Below are 21236 nucleotides of genomic sequence, written 5' to 3' on the forward strand. Positions count from 1 at the left end.
AACACCCCAGGACAGTGAGGAGGGCTCGACAGTGAGCAGTGTCTCTGTCACTGACAGCAGGGTGCTCAGGAGTAGCAGGCAGAGCACCACGGAAGCACCAGGGACCAGCCAGGCTGGCAGGAGGGGCAGAAGGTCATAGAGATCACCCTGGACCATTAGAAGTGGCAAATGACGTCAATGGGCCACATGCCTGGTGTGCATTTTCATGCCCATGGACATTCATTACTTGTAAATAGTTTCATTTCTGCACTAATAAAATAGTTATTTTTGTTCCACTTAACAAATGGAGTTTTTGGTCAATATGTGATTATGGTTGGAGTTGACACGTACCTTCCAAAGTATTGTGTTGCGATGTGTTCCCGTCTCAGTCTGCCTTGATTAGCTATACTCCTATCCCCATGATGGCGATGTGGTTGTTCTTGCTCATCATCATCAGGATCTGGGTCTGCAGGGGTGAGAGGTAGCCCACGTCGGGTGGCTATGTTGTGGAGGATGGCGCATGCGACCACAATTTTGAATGCTGCAATGGGGGTATACTGGAGGGCACCTCCACTGCGGTGGAGGCATCTGAATCTTGCTTTCAGGAGTCCGAAGGTGCGCTCGATAAGGTTCCTGGTCCTCTTATGTGCATTGTTGTATCGCCTCTCACATTCATTGCTGGGTGTTAAAAACAGAGTCATGATCCATGGCCTTAGAGCATATGCACTGTCACCTGTTGGGCACAAAAAGTACACTGTTAGGAAGTCCTGATTGTTGTGCACAGTGACCTGTGTGTATGTCTGCAAGGTGTCTGAAGCTCTACCTAGGAGGTGTCCATCTCCAAATTCCCCACGTTCCAGGCGTTGATGTATCCCACTATGCCTAAACATGTATGAGTCATGGGTACTGCCTGGAAACTTAGCTACAATGTCCGTGATGACATAATGGGCGTCACAAACAACCTGAATATTCAGTGAGTGGGTACACTTTCTGTTGCGGAAAAGATGTTCCAGATTTGCGGGGGGCATATTTGAATGTGTGTCCCATCTACACACCCTATGACATGGAGAAAGTGGGCAATGCGGTAAAAGTCCAGCTTGGTGCTATTAATTTCTGCCTCATTCCTGGGTAGGTATATGAAGTGAGACCTGTGTGTGAGTATGGCATCTAGGAATGACCTGAGGAACCTTGACACTGAACTTTGGGATAACCCACCTGCCACAGCAATTACCCTCTGATAGCTCCCTGAGGCCAAGAGGTGCAGTGAGCATAGCACTTGCACATGCGTAGGGATGGCGCAGCCACGCAGAGTCTGGTGTTCTAGCTGTGGTTTCAGTAAATCAATTAATTCTAGTATGGCTGCGCTGCTAAGGCGGTATTTATCGTATATCTCATCCTCAGTTTGCTGAAAAAGAGTCTGCCTTGTTCTATATATCTTCTCCTGTCTGTGGCCCCTCCTCCTCCTCTGCTGGGCTGCGTGGACTCTCCTTCTCACTGCTATCAGGTATATCTCCGCCATGTTGAGTAACCCAGATGCCTTCTGGGTTTCCTTTTATATTTTGGTTATGGTTACCACCTGCTCTGAGTTAGTGGTAAATTGCAAGTGCAAAATGGGCATTTTGCGACTAGTCGCAATTTGCGAGTTGCAGTTGCATAAGGTTTGCGACTCGCAAATTGCGACTTGCAATTTGCGGGTCGCAAAATAGGGTCGCAATTGATGCGATTTGCAAACGGGTCCCATCGCTTTTTGCAAGTCGGAAATGGGTTTTTTGCCTCCCATTTCCGATTTTGCACTGTCGCAAATAGTGAATCGGCCCATTTGCGACTCGCAAAATTTTGCTACATCTGACCCATAGTCTCTAGATTGCATTGAACTACATGGAGTATGGTGTATAATGCGCAGGGACTGAGAAATTATAAGCAACAGAAAACATAATACTGTTTCAAAAACAATGGATTCACAAGCTACAGACAAATATTACTCTCCTAAATGATGAAATACTTTGGCATCAAATCTGAATTCACCAGCACTATAGCAACCCCAGTAGTGTCTCTGTCTGTGTCTTCATTCCAAAAGCTACCAAAAAAAGTTGAATAGCATTAAATCTGCTTTACAAACAGCAATATCAATACTTATCATTGTGACGCAGCGGAAAGCCACCGCGTCCCCTTTTCGGACTGCGGTCAGGTCGGCGGTCCGCGTTGCAGGACACCGGACCCGCCACAGCCCGTTTTTTAGGCCTTCTCCTGCATTATCATCCACGGCTTGGCCGGGGAGTCCCATCACGGGCTCTATATCGCACAGCGGCCCCTGCCAGCCTCCATGACCTCCCTCCCCCCTCTTACCTGCACCAGGGTTCTTTTCTTCTTTTCCTCTTTTTCTTTTTAATCTTCTTTTTTCTTCTTTCTTCATATCTTCTTTCTTCTTGGGTGGCCATGTTGTCTTCTTCTGTCTGTAGTTTCTTTCCCTGCATGCATTGATTCTTTCCTTTTCCACTATGGCTTTTTCCCTATTAATTTCTATGTAACTCTTCCCAATTCAAGATGGTGTTGTGAGTTCTTCCTGTTTGTCACTTCCTGTCTGTTGGTATATAAGCACTTCAGTTCTTTCTTTACTTCGGTCTAGGTGGAGATCTTCGTTCCTTTTGGCAGCATTTCCAGCAACCCCTTTCTGCTCCCTTTCTGGTTTTTCTGTTTAAGAAGGCTCCCTTGAGCCAATGAGCTCAAGAGCTCTGGTTGAAGCTCTTGCGTGCCTGTGAGTGATACAGAAACCTGAGAGGACTTTTGGCAGCATTTCCAGCAACCCCACAGACAAAGCTGCTCTCTGCTGATGAAGGGCTAACACAGAAACACGCGTCCAGAGACTTACAGCACTTGCTGCACCGACTAAGGTGAAAAACCTTTGTTTACTTCATGGATAAAAAACAAACTTGTACTGCATTTACCATGATGCATTGGGGCTGACTGTATGCTGGAGTGTGAGCAGAGTGCTCCCATTCTGGTTTTTCTGTTTAAGAAGGCTCTCTTGAGCCAACGAGCTGACGAGCTCTGGTTGAAGCACATGCGGGCCAGTAAGTGGTACAGAAACCTGAAAGGACTTTTTGCAGCATTTCCAGCAACCCCACAGACAAAGCTGTTCTCTGCTGATGAATGGCTTACCCAGAAACACGTGTCCAGAGATTTACAGCACTTGCTGCACCTACTAAGGTGAAAAACTTTAGTTTACTTCATGGATAAAAAACAAACTTGTACTGCATTTAAAATGATGCACTGGAGCTGACTGTATGCTGGAGTGTGAGCATGGAGCTCCATTTCTGGTTTCTCTGTTTAAGAAGGCTCCCTTGAACCAACGAGTGACGAGCTCCGGTTGAAGCACCTGTGGGCCAGTGAGTGGTACAGAAACCTGAGAGGGATTTTGGCACCATTTCCAGCAACCCCACAGACAAAGCTGTTCTCTGCTGATGAAGGGCTTACCCAGAAACACATGTAAAGAGATTTACAGCACTTGCTGTACCTACTAAGGAAAAAAACTTTAGTTTACTTCATGGATAAAAAACGAACTTGCACTGCATTTACCATGATGCACTGGGGCTGACTGTATGCTGGAGTGTGAGCCAGGTGCTCCATTTCTGGATTTTCTCTTTAAGAAAGCTCCCTTGACACAACAGCTTGACGAGCTCTGGATGAAGCACCTGCGTGCCAGTGAGTGGTACAGAAACCTGAGAGGACTTTTTGCAGCATTTCCAGCAACCCCACTGACAAAGCTGCTCTCTGCTGATGAAGGTCCTACCCAGAATAACGTCTCCAGAGATTCACAGCACTTGCTGCACCTACTAAGGTAAAAAACTTTAGTTTACTTCACGGATAAAAAACGAACGTGTCCTGCATTTACCATGATGCACTAGGGCTGACAGTATGCTGGAGTGTGAGCAGGGTGCTCCCTTTCTCTTTTTTTCTGTTTAAGAAGGCTCCCTTCAGCCAATGAGCTGACGATATCTGGTTGAAGCGCTTGCATGCCAGTGAGTGGTACAGAAACCTGAGAGGACTTTTGGTAGTATTTCCAGCAACCCCACAGACAAAGCTGCCCTCTGCTGATGAAGGGCTTACCCAGAAACGCGTGTCCAGAGATTTACAGCACTTGCTCCACCTACTAACGTGAAAAACTTTAGTTTACTTCATGGATAAAAAACAAACTTGTACTGCATTTACCATGATGCACTGTGGCTGACTGTATGCTGGAGTATGAGCAGGGTGCTCCCTTTCTGGTTTTTCTGTTTAAGAAGGCTCCCTTGAACCAACGAGTTGATGAGCTCCGGTTGAAGCACCTGTTGGCCAGTGAGTGGTACAGAAAGCTGAGAGGGCTTTTGGCAGCATTTCCAGCAACCCCACAGTCAAAGCTGCTCTCTGCTGATGAAGGGCTTACCCAGAAACACATGTCCAGAGAGTTACTGCACTTGCTGCACCTACTAAGGTGAAAAACTTTAGTTTACTTCAAGGATAAAAAACAAACTTGTACTGCATTTACCATGATGCACTGGGGATGACTGTATGCTGGAGTGTGAGCAGGGTGCTCCCTTTCTGGTTTCTCAGTTTAATAAGGCTCCCTTGAGCCTACAAGCTGACGAGCTCCGGTTGAAGCACCTGTGGGCCAGTGAGTGGTACAAAAACCTGAGAATACTTTTGGCACCATTTCCAGCAACCCCACAGACATAGCTGCTCTCTGCTGATCAAGGGCTTACGCAGAAACACATGTCCAGAGATTTACAGCACTTGCTGCACCTACTAAGGTGAAAAACTTTAGTTTACTTCTTGGTTAAAAAACAAACTTGTACTGCATTTACCATGATGGACTGGGGCTGACTGTATGCTGGAGTGTGAGCAGGGTGCTCCCTTTCTGGTTTTCTGTTTCAGAAGGCTCCCTTGAACCAACGAGTTGACGGGCTCCGGTTGAAGCACCTGTGGGCCAGTGAGTGGTACAGAAACCTGAGAGGGCTTTTGGCAGCATTTCCAGCAACCCCACAGACGTAGCTGCTCTCTGCTGATTAACGTGTCTAGAGATTTAGAGCACTTGCTGCACCTACTTAGGTGAAAAACTTTTGTTGACTTCATGGATAAAAAACAAACTTGTACTGCATTTACCGTGATGCACTGGGGCTGACTGTATGCTGGAGTGTAAGCAGGGTGCTCTCTTTCTGGTTTTTCTGTTTAAGAAGGCTCCCTTGAGCCAACGAGCTGACGAGCTCCGGTTGAAGCACCTGCGGGCCAGGGAGTGTGAGAGAAACCGGACAGGGCTTTTGCCAGCATTTCCAGCAACCCCACAGACAAAGCTGCTCTCTGCTGATGAAGGGCATACCCAGAAACACGTGTCCACAAATTTACAGCACTTGCTGCACCTACTAAGGTGAAAAACCTTAGTTTACTTCATGGATAAAAAACAAACTTGTACTGCATTTACCATGATGCACTGTGGCTGACTGTATGCTGGAGTATGAGCAGGGTGCTCCCTTTCTGGTTTTTCTGTTTAAGAAGGCTCCCTTGAGCCAACAGCCTGAAGAGCTCTGGTTGAAGCACCTGCGTGACAGTGAGTGGTACAGAAACCTGAGAGGACTTTTTGCAGCATTTCCAGCAATCCCACAGATAAAGCTGCACTCTGCTGATCAAGGTCTTACCCAGAAAAACGTCTCCAGAGATTTACAGCACTTGCTGCACCTACTAAGGTAAAAAACTTTAGTTTACTTCATAGATAAAAAATGAACTTTTACTGCATTTACCATGATGCACTGGGGCTGACTATATGCTGGAGTGTAGAGCAGGGTGCTCCCTTTCTGGTTTTCTGTTTAAGGAGGCTCCTTGAGCCAACGAGCTGACGATCTCTGGTTGAAGCGCTTGCGTGCCAGTGAGTGGTGCAGAAACCTGAGAGGACTTTTTTTTAGCACATCCAGCAACCCCACAGAAAAAGCTGCTCTCTGCTGATGAAGGGCTTACCCAGAAAGACGTGTCCAGAGATTTACAGCACTTGCTGCACCTACTAATGTGAAAAACTTTAGTTTACTTCATGGATAAAAAACGAACTTGTACTGCATTTACCATGATGCACTGGGGCTGACTGTATGCTGGAGTGTGAGCAGGGTGCTACCTTTCTGGTTTCTCTGTTTAAGAAGGCTCTCTTGAACCAACGAGTTGACGAGTTCCGGTTGAAGCACCTGTGGGCCAGTGAGTGGTACAGAAACCTGAGAGGGCTTTTGACAGCATTTCCAGCAACCCCACAGAGAAAGCTGCTCTCTGCTGATGAAGGGCATACCCAGAAACACGTGTCTACAGATTTACAGCACTTGCTGCACCTACTAAGGTGAAAAACCTTAGTTTACTTCATGATAAAAAACAAACCTGTACTGCATTTACTATGATACACAGAGTCTGACTGTATGCTGGAGTGTGAGCAGGGTGCTCCATTTCTGGATTTTCTGTTTAAGAAAGCTCCCTTGAGCCAACAGCCTGACGAGCTCTGGTTGAAGTACCTGCGTGCCAGTGAGTGGTACAGAAACCTGAGAGGACTTTTGGCAGCATTTCCAGCAACCCCACAGATAAAGCTGCTCTCTGCTGATGAAGGGCTTACCCAGAAACACATGTCCAGAGGTTTAGAGCACTTGCTGCACCTACTAAGGTGAAAAACTTTAGTTGACTTCATGGATAAAAAACGAATTTGTACTGCACTTACCAACATGCACTGGGGCTGACGGTATGCTGGAGTGTGAGCAGGTGCTCTCTTTCTGTTTTTTCTGTTTAAGAAGGCTCCCTTGAGCCAACGAGCTGACGAGCTCCGGTTGAAGCACCTGCGGGCCAGGGAGTGGGAGAGAAACCGGACAGGGCTTTTGCCAGCATTTCCATCAACCCCACAGACAAAGCTGCTCTCTGCTGATGAAGGGCATACCCAGAAACACGTGTCCACAAATTTACAGCACTTGCTGCACCTACTAAGGTGAAAACCCTTAGTTTACTTCATGGATAAAAAACAAACTTGTACTGCAATTACCATGATTCACCGAGTCTCACTGTATGCTGTAGTGTGAGCAGGGTGCTCCATTTCTGGATTTTCTGTTTAAGAAAGCTCCCTTGAGCCAACAGCCTGAAGAGCTCTGGTTGAAGCACCTGCGTGACAGTGAGTGGTACAGAAACCTGAGAGGACTTTTTGCAGCATTTCCAGCAATCCCACAGATAAAGCTGCACTCTGCTGATCAAGGTCTTACCCAGAAAAACGTCTCCAGAGATTTACAGCACTTGCTGCACCTACTAAGGTAAAAAACTTTAGTTTACTTCATAGATAAAAAATGAACTTTTACTGCATTTACCATGATGCACTGGGGCTGACTATATGCTGGAGTGTAAAGCAGGGTGCTCCCTTTCTGGTTTTCTGTTTAAGGAGGCTCCTTGAGCCAATGAGCTGACGATCTCTGGTTGAAGCGCTTGCGTGCCAGTAAGTGGTGCAGAAACCTGAGAGGACTTTTTTTTAGCACATCCAGCAACCCCACAGAAAAAGCTGCTCTCTGCTGATGAAGGGCTTACCCAGAAAGACGTGTCCAGAGATTTACAGCACTTGCTGCACCTACTAATGTGAAAAACTTTAGTTTACTTCATGGATAAAAAAACAAACTTGTACTGCATTTACCATGATGCACTGGGGCTGACTGTATGCTGGAGTGTGAGCAGGGTGCTACCTTTCTGGTTTCTCTGTTTAAGAAGGCTCTCTTGAACCAACGAGTTGACGAGTTCCGGTTGAAGCACCTGTGGGCCAGTGAGTGGTACAGAAACCTGAGAGGGCTTTTGACAGCATTTCCAGCAACCCCACAGAGAAAGCTGCTCTCTGCTGATGAAGGGCATACCCAGAAACACGTGTCTACAGATTTACAGCACTTGCTGCACCTACTAAGGTGAAAAACCTTAGTTTACTTCATGATAAAAAACAAACCTGTACTGCATTTACTATGATACACCGAGTCTGACTGTATGCTGGAGTGTGAGCAGGGTGCTCCATTTCTGGATTTTCTGTTTAAGAAAGCTCCCTTGAGCCAACAGCCTGACGAGCTCTGGTTGAAGTACCTGCGTGCCAGTGAGTGGTACAGAAACCTGAGAGGACTTTTGACAGCATTTTCAGCAACCCCACAGATAAAGCTGCTCTCTGCTGATGAAGGGCTTACCCAGAAACACATATCCAGAGATTTAGAGCACTTGCTGCACCTACTAAGGTGAAAAACTTTAGTTGACTTCATGGATAAAAAACGAATTTGTACTGCATTTACCAACATGCACTGGGGCTGACGGTATGCTGGAGTGTGAGCAGGTGCTCTCTTTCTGGTTTTTCTGTTTAAGAAGGCTCCCTTGAGCCAACGGACTGACGAGCTCCGGTTGAAGCACCTGCGGGCCAGGGAGTGGGAGAGAAACCGGACAGGGCTTTTGCCAGCATTTCCAGCAACCCCACAGACAAAGCTGCTCTCTGCTGATGAAGGGCATACCCAGAAACACGTGTCCACAAATTTACAGCACTTGCTGCACCTACTAAGGTGAAAAACCTTAGTTTACTTCATGGATAAAAAACAAACTTGTACTGAAATTACCATGATGCACCGAGTCTCACTGTATGCTGTAGTGTGAGCAGGGTGCTCCATTTCTGGATTTTCTGTTTAAGAAAGCTCCCTTGAGCCAACAGCCTGAAGAGCTCTGGTTGAAGCACCTGCGTGACAGTGAGTGGTACAGAAACCTGAGAGGACTTTTTGCAGCATTTCCAGCAATCCCACAGATAAAGCTGCACTCTGCTGATCAAGGTCTTACCCAGAAAAACGTCTCCAGAGATTTACAGCACTTGCTGCACCTACTAAGGTAAAAAACTTTAGTTTACTTCATAGATAAAAAATAAACTTTTACTGCATTTACCATGATGCACTGGGGCTGACTATATGCTGGAGTGTAGAGCAGGGTGCTCCCTTTCTGGTTTTCTGTTTAAGGAGGCTCCTTAAACCAACGAGCTGACGATCTCTGGTTGAAGCGCTTGCGTGCCAGTGAGTGGTGCAGCAACCTGAGAGGACTTTTTTTTAGCACATCCAGCAACCCCACAGAAAAAGCTGCACTCTGCTGATCAAGGTCTTACCCAGAAAAACGTCTCCAGAGATTTACAGCACTTGCTGCACCTACTAAGGTAAAAAACTTTAGTTTACTTCATAGATAAAAAATAAACTTTTACTGCATTTACCATGATGCACTGGGGCTGACTATATGCTGGAGTGTGAGCAGGGTGCTACCTTTCTGGTTTCTCTGTTTAAGAAGGCTCTCTTGAACCAACGAGTTGACGAGCTCCAGTTGAAGCACCTGTGGGCCATTGAGTGGTACAGAAACCTGAGAGGGCTTTTGACAGCGTTTCCAGCAACCCCACAGTGAAAGCTGCTCTCTGCTGATGAAGGGCATACCCAGAAACACGTGTCTACAGATTTACAGCACTTGCTGCACCTACTAAGGTGAAAAACCTTAGTTTACTTCATGATAAAAAACAAACTTGTACTGCATTTACTATGATACACCAAGTCTGACTGTATGCTGGAGTGTGAGCAGGGTGCTCCATTTCTGGATTTTCTGTTTAAGAAAGCTCCCTTGAGCCAACAGCCTGACGAGTTCTGGTTGAAGCACCTGCGTGCCAGTGAGTGGTACAGAAACCTGAGAGGACTTTTGGCAGCATTTCCAGCAACCCCACAAATAAAGCTGCTCTCTGCTGATGAAGGGCTTACCCAGAAACACATGTCCAGAGATTTAGAGCACTTGCTGCACCTACTAAGGTGAAAAACTTTAGTTGACTTCATGGATAAAAAACAAACTTGTACTGCACTTACCATGATGCACTGGGGCTGACGGTATGCTGGAGTGTGAGCAGGTGCTCCATTTCTGTTTTTTCTGTTTAAGAAAGCTTCCTTGAGCCAACAGCCTGACGAGCTCTGGTTGAAGCACCTGTGTGCCAGTGAGTGGTACAGAAACCTGAGAGGACTTTTGGCAGCATTTCCTGCAACCCCACAGATAAAGCTGCTCTCTGCTGATGAAGGGCTTACCCAGAAACACGTGTCCAGAGATTTAGAGCATTTGCTGCACCTACTAAGGTGAAAAACTTTAGTTCACTTCATGGATAAAAAAACGAACTTGTACTACATTTACCATGATGCACTGGGGCTGACTGTATGCTGGAGTGTGAGCAGGGTGCTCCCTTTCTGGTTTCTCTGTTTAAGAAGGCTCCCTTGAACCAACGAGTTGACGAGCTCCGGTTGAAGCACCTGTGGGCCAGTGAGTGGTACAAAAACCTGAGAGGACTTTTAGCACCATTTCCAGCAAGCCCACAGACATAGCTGCTCTTTGCTGATGAAGGGCTTACCCAGAAACACATGTCCAGAGATTTACTGCACTTGCTGCACCTGCTAAGGTGAAAAACATTAGTTTACTTCTTGGTTAAAAAACAAACTTGTACTGCACTTACCATGATGCACTGGGGCTAACTGTATGCTGGAGTGTGAGCAGGGTGCTCCATTTCTGTTTTTTCTGTTTAAGAAAGTTCCCTTGAGCCAACAGCCTGACGAGCTCTGGTTGAAGCACCTGCGTGCCAGTGAGTGGTACAGAAACCCGAGGGGACTTTTGGCAGCATTTCCAGCAACCACACAGAGAAAACTGCTCTCTGCTGATGAAGGGCTTACCCAGAAACACGTGTCCAGAGATTTAGAGCACTTGCTGCACCTACTAAGGTGAAAAACTTTAGTTGACTTCATGGATAAAAAACAAACTTGTACTGCATTTACCATGATGCACTGGGGATGACTGTATGCTGGAGTGTGAGCAGGGTGCTCCCTTTCTAGTTTCTCTGTTTAATAAGGCTCCCTTGAGCCAGCGAGCTGACGAGCTCTGGTTGAAGCACCTGCCAGCCAGTGAGTGGTACAGGAACCTGAGAGGGCTTTTGGCAGCATTTCCAGCAACCCCACAGACAAAGCTGCTCTCTGCTGATTAAGGGCTTACCTAGAAACACATGTCTAGAGATTTAGAGCACTTGCTGCACCTACTAAGGTGAAAAACTTTAGATGACTTCATGGATAAAAAACAAACTTGTACTGTGTTTACCGTGATGCACTGGGGCTGACTGTATGCTGGAGTATAAGCAGGGTGCTCTCTTTCTGGTTTTTCTGTTTGAGAAGGCTCCCTTGAGCCAACAAGCTGACGAGCTCCGGTTGAAGCACCTGTGGGCCAGTGAGTGGTAGAGAAACCAGAGAGGGCTTTTGCCAGCATTTCCAGCAACCCAACAGACAAAGCTGCTCTCTGCTGATGAAGGGCATACCCAGAAACACGTGTCCACAGATTTACAGCACTTGCTGCACCTACTAAGGTGAAAAACCTTAGTTTATTTCATGGATAAAAAACAAACTTGTACTGCATTTACCATGATGCACCGAGTCTCACTGTATGCTGTAGTGTGAGCAGGGTGCTCAATTTCTGGATTTTCTGTTTTAGAAAGCTCCCTTGAGCCAACAGCCTGAAGAGCTCTGGTTGAAACACCTGCGTGCCAGTGAGTGGTACAGAAACCTGAGAGGACTTTTTGCAGCATTTCCAGCAATCCCACAGATAAAGCTGCACTCTGCTGATCAAGGTCTTACCCAGAAAAACGTCTCCAGAGATTTACAGCACTTGCTGCACCTACTAAGGTAAAAAACTTTAGTTTACTTCATGGATAAAAAACGAACTTTTACTGCATTTACCATGATGCACTAGGGCTCACTGTATGCTGGAGTGTGAGCAGGGTGCTCCCTTTCTGGTTTCTCTGTTTAAGAAGGCTCCCTTGAACCAACGAGTGACGAGCTCCGGTTGAATCACCTGCGGGCCGGTGAGTGGTACAGAAACCTGAGAGGGCTTTTAGCAGCATTTCCAGCAACCCCACTGACAAAGCTGCTCTCTGCTGATGAAGGGCTTACACAGAAACACGTGTCCAGAGAGTTACTGCACTTGCTGCACCTACTAAGGTGAAAAACTTTAGTTTACTTCAAGGATAAAAAGTGAACTTGTACTGCACTTACCATGATGCACTGGGGCTGACGGTATGCTGGAGTGTGAGCAGGGTGCTCCATTTCTGCTTTTTCTGTTTAAGAAAGCGCCCTTGAGCCAACAGCCTGACGAGCTCTGGTTAAAGCACCGGCGTGCCAGTGAGTGGTACAGAAACCTGAGAGGACTTTTGGCAGCATTTCCAGCAACCCCACAGAGAAAGCTGCTCTCTGCTGATGAAGGGCTTACCCAGAAACACGTGTCCAGAGATTGAGAGCAATTGCTGCACCTACTAAGGTGAAAAACTTTAGTTGACTTCATGGATAAAAAACAAACTTGTACTACATTTACCGTGATGCACTGGGGCTGACTGTATGCTGGAGTGTGAGCAGGGTGCTCCCTTTCTGGTTTCTCCGTTTAATAAGGCTCCCTTGAGCCTACAAGCTGACGAGCTCTGGTTGAAGCACCTGTGGGCCAGTGAGTGGTACAGAAACCTGAGAGGACTTTTTGTAGCATTTCCAGCAGCCCCACAGACAAAGCTGCTCTCTGCTGATGAAGGGCTTACCCAGAAAGACGTGTTTAGAGATTTACAGCACTTGCTGCACCTACTAACGTGAAAAACTTTAGCTTACTTCATGGATAAAAAACAAACTTGTACTACATTTACCGTGATACACTGGGGCTGACTGTATGCTGGAGTGTGAGCAGGGTGCTCCCTTTCTGGTTTTCTGTTTAAGAAGGCTCCCTTGAGCCAACGAGCTGACGAGCTCCGGTTGAAGCACCTGCGGGCCAGTGAGTGGTACAAAAACCTTAGAGGGCTTTTGGCAGCATTTCCAGCAACACCACAGACAAAGCTGCTCTCTGCTAATGAAGGGCTTACCCAGAAACATGTGTCCAGAGAGTTACTGCACTTGCTGCACCTACTAAGGTGAAAAACTTTAGTTTACTTCAAGGATAAAAAACAAACTTGTACTGCACTTACCATGATGCACTGGGGCTGACTGTATGCTAGAGTGTGAGCAGGGTGCTCCATTTCTGGATTTTCTGTTTAAGAAATCTCCCTTGACCCAACAGCCTGACGAGCTCTGGTTGAAGCACCTGCGTGCCAGTGAGTGGTACAGAAACCTGAGAGGACTTTTTGCAGCATTTCCACCAACCCCACAGACAAAGCTGCTCTCTGCTGATGAATGTCTTACCCATAAAAACATCTCCAGAGAATCACAGAACTTGCTGCACCTACTAAGGTAAAGAAACTTTAGTTTACTTCTTGGTTTAAAAACAAACTTGTACTGCATTTACCATGATGCACTAGGGCTGGCTGTATGCTGGAGTGTGAGCAGGGTGCTTCCTTTCTGTTTTTTCTGTTTAAGAAGGCTCCCTTGAGCCAATGATCTGATGATCTCTGGTTGAATCGCTTGCGTGCCAGTGAGTGGTACAGAAACCTGAGAGGACTTTTGGTAGCATTTCCAGCAACCCCATAGACAAAGCTGCTCTCTGCTGATGAAGGGCTTACCCAGAAAGACGTGTCCAGAGATTTACAGCACTTGCTGCACCTACTAAGGTGAAAAACTTTAGTTTACTTCAAGGATAAAAAACAAACTTGTACTGCACTTACCACGATGCAATGGGGCTGACTGTATGCTAGAGTGTGAGCAGGGTGCTCCATTTCTGGATTTTCTGTTTAAGAAATCTCCCTTGACCCAACAGCCTGACGAGCTCTGGTTGAAGCACCTGCGTGCCAGTGAGTGGTACAGAAACCTGAGAGGACTTTTTGCAGCATTTCCACCAACCCCACAGACAAAGCTGCTCTCTGCTGATGAATGTCTTACCCATAAAAACATCTCCAGAGAATCACAGAACTTGCTGCACCTACTAAGGTAAAGAAACTTTAGTTTACTTCTTGGTTTAAAAACAAACTTGTACTGCATTTACCATGATGCACTAGGGCTGGCTGTATGCTGGAGTGTGAGCAGGGTGCTTCCTTTCTGTTTTTTCTGTTTAAGAAGGCTCCCTTGAGCCAATGATCTGATGATCTCTGGTTGAATCGCTTGCGTGCCAGTGAGTGGTACAGAAACCTGAGAGGACTTTTGGTAGCATTTCCAGCAACCCCATAGACAAAGCTGCTCTCTGCTGATGAAGGGCTTACCCAGAAAGACGTGTCCAGAGATTTACAGCACTTGCTGCACCCACTAAGGTGAAAAACTTTAGTTTTCTTCATGGATAAAAAACAAACTTGTACTGCATTTACCTTGATGCACTGGGACTGACTGTATGCTGGAGTGTGAGGCATGGTGCTCCCTTTCTGGTTTCTCTGTTTAAGAAAGCTCCCTTGAGCCAACAGCCTGACGAGCTCTGGTTGAAGCACCTGCGTGCCAGTGAGTGGTACAGAAACCTGAGAGGACTTTTGGCAGCATTTCCAGTAACCCCACAGAGAAAGCTGCTCTCTGCTGATGAAGGGCTTACCCAGAAACAGGCTTCCAGAGAGTTACTGCACTTGCTGCACCTACTAAGGTGAAAAACTTTAGTTTACTTCATGGTTAAAAAACAAACTTGTACTGCATTTACCATGATGCACTGGGGCTGACTGTATCCTGGAGTGTGAGCAGGGTGCTCCCTTTCTGGTTTTCTTTTTAAGAAGGCTCCCTTGAGTCAACGAGTGACGAGCTCCGGTTGAAGCACCTGCGGGCCGGTGAGTGGTACAGAAACCTGAGAGGACTTTTGGCAGCATTTCCAGCAACCCCACAGACAAAGCTGCTCTCTGCTGATGAAGAGCTTACCCAGAAACACGTGTCCAGAGATTTAGAGCACTTGCTGCACCTACTAAGGTGAAAACCTTTAGTTGACTTCATGGATAAAAAACAAACTTGTACTGCTTTTACCATGATGCACTGGGGCTGACTGTATCCAGGAGTGTGAGCAGCGTGCTCCCTTTCTGGTTTTCTTTTTAAGAAGGCTCCCTTGAGTCAACGAGCTGACAAGCTCGGGTTGAAGCACCTGCGTGCCAGTGAGTGGTACAGAAACCTGAGAGGACTTTTTGCAGCATTTCCAGCAATCCCACAGATAACGCTGCACTCTGCTGATGAAGGTCTTACCCAGAAAAACGTCTCCAGAGATTTACAGCACTCGCTGCTCCTACTAAGGTAAAAAACTTTAGTTTACTTCATGGATAAAAAACGAACTTGTACTACATTTACCATAATGCACTAGGGCTGACTGTATGCTGGAGTGTGAGCAGGGTGCTCCCTTTCTGGTTTTTCTGTTTAAGAAGGCTCCCTTGAACCAACGAGTTGACGAGCTCCGGTTGAAGCACCTGTGGGCCAGTGAGTGGTACAGAAACTTGAGAGGGCTTTTGGCAGCATTTCCAGCAACCCCACAGACAAAGCTGCTCTCTGCTGATGAAGGACTTACCCAAAAACATGTGTCCAGAAATGTACAGCACTTGCTGCACCTACTAAGGTGAAAAAATGTAGTTTACTTCATGGATAAAAAACAAACTTGTACTGCATTTACCATGATGCACTGGGGCTGTCTGTATGCTGGAGTGTGAGCAGGGTGCTCCCTTTCTGGTTTACCTCGCTCCTGTCTCCAGTTTTCCATGCCTGTTTCTTCTATTTTTGTCCTGCAAAACTGAATTTGTTATTGCCTTTTTCTCCATTTTTCCCTCTTTTTCAGGAGTTCCAGTGGTAGACGTTTTTCCCATTTATTGGGGTTTTCCTCTGGGACATCTTCTGGAGGGTACGGTCTGCTTTGGCCTTATCTAGTCAGCAGCACTGTGGCTGCTGGAAGGGGTCGCCCATATCTTGGCCACTCTAGAGCCAGTAAGAAATCTGGAGTTCTTCCAAGTATTGTCAGCCTACAGCTGTAAGAGACGTGCAGACCGTGACAATCATTCATTATCAAACTACTGTTGAGAGCAATATTCAGATCTATGTATACACGTATTAATATGACTTTAAGAATTCATCTGCAGAAAATTACCCTACACAAAAAAAGAATGCTAAGATGAAGTTAGAATATTGAGCCTGACTGCTACTGAATCCTGGTATTCTCATCCGCTAGAAATGAAACACAACACACACTATACAGAAATACTAGTAGTACAAACAAAATTGAAAGGTTGGGTCAAAAAAAAACCTTCTGGCTAAAAGGAAATATTCTCAACTCAATAACACAATTGGAAAGTAGTGAACATCAAAACACTATTTCAACCTGGCTTAGGATAAGAATGCTGTCCAGTTCACATGTTTGATACATGAGATGCATTGCCACTGCATGCCAGACGCTGGCCGGTTGAAACCAAGCTTTAAGGAAAAATATAACACGAGTCTCCTCCCTGCACAGAATGGGTTGTGAAGGCAATTGGGCAATGCTATGTGGCATGACCTAATCTGCAATGAGGTGAGAAAACAAGAGCTTAGCGATTAGTGTTAAATGGAAAGACAGAAATCAGTTCTGGTCTAATACTGCCACTTCTTGTCCACTTCACCAATTCAGCCAGATGATTGAATTAAGTACCTGATCCATCACTTTGGAATAAAGTAACAGAACAATGGATAAGTGACCAATATTTAGAGTCTGTATTCCCACCGTTCAGTAGAAGATGCATGTTTTGTACAATGGCACAAGAGATAAAATATGTGGATATGAATAACACCCACACAAAGCCTTTTGTTGACTTCCGGACACTACAAAAATGGCGTGTGACATACACAAATGAAAAGATGTATGAAAATGAAAACTAACAAATTGTGCTTCTGTTGTTCGATTGTCTTTTAACAGACATGTACCCAGTTCCATTGTAATTAAGGTTCACTGGAGGAGTGATAAATACTACATTGCTGTGAACCATCACCAAGCTATTGAACAACACTCTATTACCCACACTGAAAACCTGCAAAAAGAAGGTTGCTAGAGAGGGTATAAATTGAGGGCAATTTGGATTCAAGGAACATGTTGACTCAGAAAACATGAAGCGCTATAAGCAACCATTTTGTTTTTAACTTTTCCAAAGAAGGCACCAATTAATGTGCTGTTCGTCTCCTTCAAGACGATATTGATCTTATGGGTCCCACTAAAACCAAAAGACAACTACTGATGCTCCTAACTGAGAATAGCGCTTTGCAAACAGAAGTATGCCAAGAATTCCCGATAAGGGGAGGCCACTTCAGCCATCATCTTAGTCTGGGACGAGGAGTGACAGCCTCATGATGAAGCATGTCAGAAAAGTGGGTGAAGATTTACCATCCTTTTAATTCTTTTAATGAAAGAACCCCTTCAAACTAGTCAACTGAGCAACATTTACAGTTAATTACTGACACATTGTTTTTTGTGATACATGATAGACAGGTTACTGGATAGGCTTCAGTTACATACCTTTACACTCACTTATTTGCAAAGGGGTCGAACCAGACTATTATTTTGAGCTGGTGGATGCAGGTGATGGCCAGCAGTAGTCGTTTTTGGGGACCAGCACTCTTTTTTCCTCATCATACATTTTCCCAAGAGCAAGAGAGGGAAAAACACAAAACAGGAAAGAAGGGAGAAGAGGAAGATGAAAGAAAAAGTTAACCAGAGAAAAAGCAGGAAACTGCAAGAGTGAGATAAAGGGGCAGACCTTTTCTGGCAGTGGATTAAAGAATCGTGAGGTGGGTTCATGACTACCATTCTTGGAATTCTACACGCTGACATTTAACAGCACAAACTGGGATTCTGAGCAATGATTTGGGCATGGACACTCATTATTTCACAAATTAAACACTGGATAAAAAATAAGCAACATAGTAATAACGTAGTGTTAAGAAGTTGTAAGAGTGATCTGTTAAGCACTATGGGGGTCATTCTGACTCCCGCCGGCCACGGTATCCGCAGGGCCGGCGGGAGCCGCCAGAATACCGCTGCGCGGTCACAAAACCGCTGCGGGTATTCTGGGTTTCCCGCCGGGGTGGCGGGCGACCGCCAGAATGCCGCCCGCCAGCCCAGCGGGAAACACCCTTCCACAAGGATGCCGGCTCCGAATGGAGCCGGCGGAGTGGAAGGGGTGCGACTGGTGCAGTTGCACCCGTCGCGATTTTCAGTGTCTGCATGGCAGACACTGAAAATCATGGTGGGGCCCTGTTACGGGGGCCCCTGCAGTGCCCATGCCATAGGCATGGGCACTGCAGGGGCCCCCTGGGGCCCCACGACACCCCATACCGCCATCCTGTTCCTGGCGGCCAAAACCGCCAGGAACAGGATGGCGGTATGGGGGTCGGAATCCCCATGGCGGCGCAGCAAGCTGCGCCGCCATGGAGGATTCCCCAGGGCAGCGGAAAACCGGCGGTACACCGCCAGTTTTCCGTTTCTGACCGCGGCTGTACCGCCGCGGTCAGAATGCCCTTGGGAGCACCGCCAGCCTGTTGGCGGTGCTCCCGCGGTCCCCGGCCCTGGCGGTCCATGACTGCCAGGGTCGGAATGACCGCCTATGTTTTTTTTCAATTTTTTGGTATTTTGGAATTGAAGACTCATTAAAGGTTTTTTACAATTTGATGACATAGCAAATGCCTCATTTTTCTGGTCTTAAATAATTTAGATTTAGGAAGGTATTACATAGTTCACTAACCGGATAGTTGCAACAATAAAGGAGGTGGGCAGGATTTGTGGCTCTACTTCTTCAAGACATGAAAACTTAGGCCTATGAGGCTTTCTAGGTGTAAGACATAAACAATCTATTTCCTTTAACAAAATCATCATTGGTTTTCATTTATTCAAACGCCACTGAAACCGAGCATTCAGCTCATTTCCAGGTAGTTATTGTTTAGGTCTATTGCACTGCTTTGAAATAGGCTCTCCTTTTAGATCTTGCACTTAGTCATGTTTATTTGCTTGTGGGTTAAATTCCATATGCAGTCTAGCACAAGGTTCATATTTATGAAATTGTGGTACAGCGAAGTAGGTCATTTTGCTGCAGTGCATCACAGGTAAACAGTAGGAATGTGCCATAGGGGCACCTTTCTGCACAAAAACAAATAGACTCCACATGTTCACCACCGTTTCCTCCTTTTAAGATAAGGCCGCGGCAACGCAGCAAGGGTGAGGGGCACTTGGCTGGTTACATGCAAACACGTGCACATGTGTGCACACATGTGTGGGCTGTGTGTGGGAGGCTGCCCTCTTGCACAGCCTCATCACAACACACAGGTAGCCTGTCGTAATGGGGATTCGGCAGGTGATCCAGTTCTGGGCAATTTTTCTAGATCTGGGGTCTGATTAATAATTTTCCTAGTACTGAGGGGTGAGTGTACCTTATAGGCCACACATGGAATCTCAGAGACCAAATAAAGTTCAATGTGCTTTTTTATAGGCTCAAAGTCAAGCTGACATGAATGAGTCTCAAAACCATAGTACACATATATAAAAACACCAAAGGAGATTTAAAGCATCACACAACATTGAATTTAATCAGCACGTATAGAACCAATATTTAAATAGAGGTAATGCCGAAAATGAGAAAAAATTTGATGCATTAAATCCAACTAAAGGTTACCTGCCTAACGATTAAATCTAAATCCCTAGCTATTCTATTAACTATGAGATTCAGAGAAAAACATCAGAACAGCAGAATGTCTGTAAAACCTTCTATCAGGAGAGGTGTGAGAGCATCAAGCCAGTTCGAAAAAATTATGAGGTTTGTACCTCAGAGAGGTCCACGCTGATCTAGGGGAATCTGAATCTACAACTAGCTACACTACACTTAAATATTGTTTTATCCAGAAACTGACATCACAGCCAAAACTCTCCACTGAACAACTGTTCGGTAAATCATTTGTCTAATTGACATTTAAGCCTTACGAAGATAAATCAGTTTAGCCTTTGTTTACAGTGCTCAGAAATTTCAGTTGGCAGTTTGGCTGCATCTTCAAGTTACTCCTCTTGACCATGGTAACACATCTTCCCAAGCCTTCTTATCTCTTGTGTACAATGAGTCCCTATTGACTCGAACCGTGGCACCTGCAGCTTCGGAAGATAGGCTATAAAACAAGCTTTCATGTTGAGAATAGAAATGCAAAAAATAATTTGGGCCTTCACTCTGGCCAAGCTAAAAGAAACATGAACACACTTTAGTTTAAATGGTTTTTCACACGTTTCCCATGATGAATATAAAATCATTATGAAAATAAAAGTTCTAAAATACTATAACATACTTGCAAAACGATGAATAAATGTGGTTTACATGAAAATGTATATTCATAAGTGTACTTTACTTCTATGCATTTCAGTGCACCATGCCGTATTAAAAGCCACTTTCACATGTTTTTTATAGAAAAATAACCACTCCTTTATTTCATGCTTATGAGACATAATGGCACAGCCAAGTTATGCTCTCTCACAGGATTAGGTGTTCACCTGGGATAGATGTTATTAGTGGAGTGTACAATATTAGGGCAAGTCACTGTGCTTTGCTATTTTGTCTATAGAGGCACCCTATCATACACACAGGGAGAGAACTGGCTTAGAATGTGCCTTCACCCTGTCTTGGCCTACAGAAACCATTCACGTCTTGAATTGGAGTGCAACCTGTGCCAGAAAGTGAAATATGTAGCTTCCAAAATGAAATCTGTACACCTTATGGGTCATTCAGAGTTTCCATATTTCCCTGGCTCAGCTCCGGGGCAGAGTCCAGGCCTTGAGTCTCCCTGCTGTGCCTAGCAAATTACATATTCTCCTGCAACAAAATGATAGGATGTCCCATACAAAAGGAGCAATTAGCAGTATATCTCCCAGCTTCTGAGAAAGAAAGGAGTGGGGAGAAATGCCACTATCCTTATTTTGCCAAATTGATAAGCTACTAGTATATTTGATATGGGCTAGAAAAAGATGCAATCTGTCACACAGCCCTGAAATTGGATTTAGCTTGGGCACTCGGGCTCCCAGATCTCCATCTGTATTATTTAGCAGGCCCGCTCCAGAGTGCAGCATTGTGCTGTGACGATAATCCCATATGGGAGAAAAAACTACTAGAGGGCTTGGTGCGCATACTGGAGCTTACTGCACAGCTTACGTGCTTCTCTAGACTGCCGGTAGACATCCCCTTTGTGGTATTGCAGGTGACCCGGACATGGAAGTGGGCAGTTACACAAGTGCTGCCTCGGGCGCCCTCTGAGTGCCTTCTCCCTGTTTGGTGGCTGCACATCTTTGCACATGCACATATTGCCAACGCAATGGATGTT

Source organism: Pleurodeles waltl, chromosome 2_1 (genome assembly GCF_031143425.1).
Source record: "Pleurodeles waltl isolate 20211129_DDA chromosome 2_1, aPleWal1.hap1.20221129, whole genome shotgun sequence".
NCBI classification, from domain to species: Eukaryota; Metazoa; Chordata; class Amphibia; order Caudata; family Salamandridae; genus Pleurodeles; species Pleurodeles waltl.